This window comes from Belonocnema kinseyi, chromosome 3 (genome assembly GCF_010883055.1).
Source record: "Belonocnema kinseyi isolate 2016_QV_RU_SX_M_011 chromosome 3, B_treatae_v1, whole genome shotgun sequence".
Lineage (NCBI taxonomy): Eukaryota > Metazoa > Arthropoda > Insecta > Hymenoptera > Cynipidae > Belonocnema > Belonocnema kinseyi.
Window position 1 is genome coordinate 39,033,960 of NC_046659.1, and position 5,219 is coordinate 39,039,178.

Below are 5,219 nucleotides of genomic sequence, written 5' to 3' on the forward strand. Positions count from 1 at the left end.
TGTTAATATTGTAATTATAAAATATTATATTAATATAAATGAACAGTTTACTAACTTTTAATAGAAATAGTTCAACTTTCAATTAAAATAATTAGTTTTCTGCAACAAACAAATTTTGAATCAAATACATAACTGAACAAAAAAATTTTTCTTAATTGTTTTTAACATAATAGTAAAATTTTAAACCAAAAAATTATATTTTCATCCAAAAAGCTAAATTCTATACTAAAAAAAGGCATTTCTAATAAAATACATGAACCTTGCACAAAATAAATTTATCCAACTAATTGATGAATCATCAACCAAAAAAAAATATGAGAAAAAAAACGTTAAAATTCTTTGAAATTGCTTGAAATTATTGAAATTAATTGAAAATTCGTTGGAATGTTCTAAAAATATCCTGAAAATTTTTGAATCCTTTACAACCGCTTGAAATTTTTGAAAGCTCTTGAAAATTCCTTACAAGTTTAAAAATACCTTAAAAGTTTTCAAATCCTTTAAAATTTCATACTGAATTATTGAAATCAATTGAAAATGCCCTGGAATATATTAAAATATCCTAATATATATCAAATCCTTTAAAATCTCATATTAAATTACTGTCAAAAATTGAAAATTCCTTGGAACGTTTTATAATACTCTCAAATATTTCGAAACCTTCAAAATATTTTGAAAGACCTTGGCATCTTTTAAAGATTTCTAAAGTACTTTGGAATTTTTTTAAATAACCCTGCTAAAGTTGTTAAAATTCTTTGAAATTCCTTTAAATCATAAAAATAAGTTGAAAATTCCTTGAGATCTTTTAAAACATCCTCAAATATTAAAATCCTTAAAAACCTTTGAAAATCTTTAAAAAATTTTAATGCTCTTGAAAATATCTTAAAATTCAATAAATACCCTGAAATATTTCAAATCTTTTAAAATCACACAAAATTATTAAAATAATTTGAAAATTACTTGAAATCTATCAAAATATCCTAAAATATACATCAAATCCTTTAAAACATCATTCTAAATTACTGTGATCAATTGAAAATTCCTGGGAATCTTTTAAAATTCTCTCAAATTTTTCGAATCCCTTAAAATCTTTTCAAATACCTAGAACTTTTTATAAAGATTTCTAAAGTATTTAAAATTTTTTTAAATAACCCTTTTAAAATTGGTTACATTTTTTGAAATTCCCTTAAATTATGAAAATCAGTTGAAAATTCCTTGACATTTTTAAAAATATGCTCAAATATTTAAAATCCTTAAAAATCTTTTGAAATCTTTAAAATTTTTCAAAGCTCTTGAAAATTCCTTGAAATTTAAAAAATACCCTGAAATATTTAAAATCCTTAAAAAGCTCACACTAAATTATTGAAATAATTTAAAAATTACTTGAAATCTATGAAAATATCTTAAAATATATCAAATTCCTTAAAATGTCATATTAAATTACTGTAATCAATTGAAAATTCCTTGGAAACTTTTAAAATTCTCTAAAATTTTTCAAATCCTTTAAAATCTTTTGAAACACCTACAACTTATTTTTTTAAAGATTTCTAAAGTATTTTGAAATTTTTTTAAGGAAACCATCTAGGTATTTCAAAAGATTTTAGAGGATTTGAAAATTTTTAGAGAATTTTAAAAGATTGCAAGGAATTTTCAATTGATTACAGTAATTTAATATGACATTTTAAGGGATTTGATATATTTTAGGATGTTTTAATAGATTTCAAGTAATTTTCAAAATATTTTAATAATTTAGTGTGAGCTTTTTAAGGATTTTAAATATTTCAGGGTATTTTTTAAATTTCAAGACAAGGGCTTTGAAAAATATAAAAAAGATTTCAAAAGATTTTTAGGGATTTTAAATATTTGAGCATATTTTTAAAAATGTCAAGGATTTTTTAACTGATTTTCATAATTTGAGGGAATTTCAAAGAATTAAACCAATTTCAAAAGGGTTATTTAAAAAAAAAATTTAATACTTTAGAAATCTTTATAAAAAGTTCTAGGTATTTGAAAAGATTTTAAAGGAATCGAAAAATTTGAGAGAATTTTAAAAAATTCCAAGGAATTTTCAATTGATCACAGTAATTTAGAATGATATTTTAAAGGATTTGATGTATATTTTAGGATATTTTGATAGATTTCAAGTAATTTTCAAATTATTTTAATAATTTAGTGTGAGATTTTAAAGGATTTGAAAACTTTTAAGGTATTTATAAACCTGTAAGGAATTTTCAAGAGCTTTCAAAAATTGTAAGCGGTTTTAAAGGATTCAAAAATTTTCAGGATATTTTTAGAACATTCCAACGAGTTTTCAATTAATTTCAATAATTTCAAGCGACTTCAGAGAATTTTAACGTTTTTTTTTCTCATATTTTTTTTGGTTGATGATTCATCAATTAGTTGGATAAATTTGTTTTCTGAAAATGTAACTATTTTGTAGCAAATTTATTTTCTTTTTGGTTAAAAATTAATTTTTTTAACCACAAATTTAACTATTCTATGTTTAAATGAAAAGTGTTTTTTTTTTAGTTAAAATTTTTTGTATTTTATTGAATACTCTTCTTTCTTGGTAGAAACTTAATCTTTGTTGTCGAAAATTTAACTATGATTAAACATTAATTTTTTGTTCAGAAAATTAGTCTTCATGGAAAATAAATTTCTTTTGTGCAAGGTTCATGTATTTTATTTGAAATGCCTTTTTTTAGTATGCAATTTAGCTTTTTGGATGAAAATGTAATTTTTTGGTTTAAAATTTTACTATTATGTTGAAAACAATTTAAAAAATTTTTTGTTCAGTTATGTATTTGATTCAAAATTTTGTTGTTGCAGAAAACTAATTGTTTTAGTTAAAAGTTTAACTATTTCTATTAAAAGTTAGTCAACTATTCATTTATATTAATACAATATTTTATAATTACAATATTAACATTAATTATATGTATGTTATAGCAATAATATCCATACTATGTACATCTGGAAAACATAACCTGAAAATCGACGCATGCATGAAATTAAGAATCACTCCAAACATCTAAATCGCCAATTTCTTTCAAATGTGGAGCGAGATATAAATAGAAGACCACCGAAGTCTTCCGAAGCCTTCAGATCGGCAATCATCGCACGGCAGAACTCCGAAGTCGAATTGCGCATTTTCGGCTCACATACGAAATCACAGTGGTAATCATGCACCTTCTGTTTTGCGGCTCCCAAACGGTAGGTATGGTGGGGGTAAATTTAATCCACGATGTGGCAGCTCTGATCGTTCCGGTGTTACATGTTGTGCAGGCCAGCCTCGTGTAGAGCCGAAAATGCACGAGCAAGAACCCGAGCCACCCGACTTTACGATTCGTTTTCGGTGGCTAACTGGCTATTAGGAGGAGTTTTTAAGAAAACTGAATTTTACAGGGTGTCAAGAGAATGAAAGTTCATGCGATTTTGTTATGTTATATCATTATAGAAAAACATAAGGAACTTAATTATTATTAAACCCTCTTGCGCGATTTTGTTGCACAAATTTTTTTAACTTTATGTTGGTTTACAAAACGTGCTTTCAAATTTGCGTAAGTTTAACAGATATTGAGGAATTTTGAAACGATTTGAAAATAAATAAAATTTGTGAAGATTTTTTTTTTAATTTTGTAAGGTTTCACGGAAATGAAAAAAAATTTTTAGCTTCCTAGCAATAATTAAATTAAATTTCTTATTGCCAAAAATTAATTTCAGGAGATTATTTTAAAACATTTCAAAACCATAAAAAAGATTTCAAAAATGATCAAAGTACCTAAAACAGTTTAAAGGCAATTTTTTTTCTATTTTACGGAATTTTAAAAAATCAGTCAAAATTTGAATAATTTTTGAAGATAAGAAGTTTAGAAGGCCTTACAAGATTAAAAAAAGAATTATTTTCCTAATATTTGTATGAAAATTTTTAAGGATTTTTTATTTTGAAAAATAAACTTTAAAATAAAATTAAAGAATATTTCTAAATAGATTAAACGATTTCCTAAAATTTCGAAAAAAAGTGTTGAAGGTTTTAAAAGCAAAATGTTTCAATTCACTATGATTAAAAAGTTTAAAAAATGTAAATAATCGAATAAATTCAAGAAATATTTAGTAGAACTTTTAATCGCAAGAGGTCCAATTATTTTCAATAAAAATATGTAATGAAGTAAATTTTGAAAAATTCAAAAAGAAGATACATACATTAAAAATTCATTTCTTTGGTTGAAAATGCATGTTTTGATCAAAATTCTTTTCTTTTCGTATGAAAACGTTGCGAGTTCATGTAGTTTTTTGGGAATTAAACTTATTTGATGAAAATTTATTTTTTAAAATGATTGTGTAACCGTTTTTCGTTAAAAATTTATCAATTTTTTTAAAAAATCGCTTTTTTTTGTTCTAAAAATTATTTATAACGTTTTTAATTTCTGTTTTCTGTAGGAGATTATTGGTTTGAAAATTAAATTATTTGTTTGAAAATTCGATTTTCTGCTTGAAAATTTAAATATTTTTTTGAAACTTTGATTTTTTGAGTTTGATAATTGTTCTTAACTGAAAATGTAACTATTCCATTTTTCCTTGAAACATTATTTTTCAGTTGAAATTCAACTATGTGGTTGAAAATTCATGTATTTTATTGCAATTTCGTCTTTTTTGGAAGAAGTCTTTTTGTATGTAAATTCATTTCTTTGGTTGAAAATTGATCTATTTTGTTGTAGATTTAATTGTTTTTTGTTTAAAATTAATTTTTTTAATGCAAATTTAATTGTTCCAGTTTTTGTTAAAAGTAAATCTTCTTTATCAAAAATTAATTTCTTTTGTTGAAAATTCCATTTTTTCTGAAAATTTAACTAGTCCATTTTTGGTTTAATGCTTATTGTGTCAGTTTAAAATTCGTTTCTAAAGATGAAAATTCAACAATTTTGTTGACATTTTTTTTCTTGAAGAATTATCTTTTTAATTATAAATTTATCTACAAACTTATTTAGCTCGCACAAGCCTACCCAAGTTAACTGCGCGTGCACGCGCAAAGCAACTTACCGGTGTTAGTTTTCGCACCATATAGTTTTGAGTGTATGTTTATACCACTCTAACCTGAAAATATATTTTTTTTATTATTATATATATTTACAGTCTGTCAAGTTAAAGCGTGGGTGGCTTTACTCGCAGTCGGTAAGGTGTATCGACATGATTTTGGTGTCAAAATATTAAGAAGAGCTCCC

At 23.7% G+C, this 5,219-nt stretch overlaps 1 protein-coding gene across 1 annotated transcript in view; it reads right to left on the reverse strand.

Moving 5' to 3' along the window:
- Positions 1-5,219, reverse strand: part of LOC117169792 — a 71,793-nt gene that overhangs the window by 2,093 nt on the left and 64,481 nt on the right. The gene's annotated exons all lie outside the window — the stretch shown is intronic.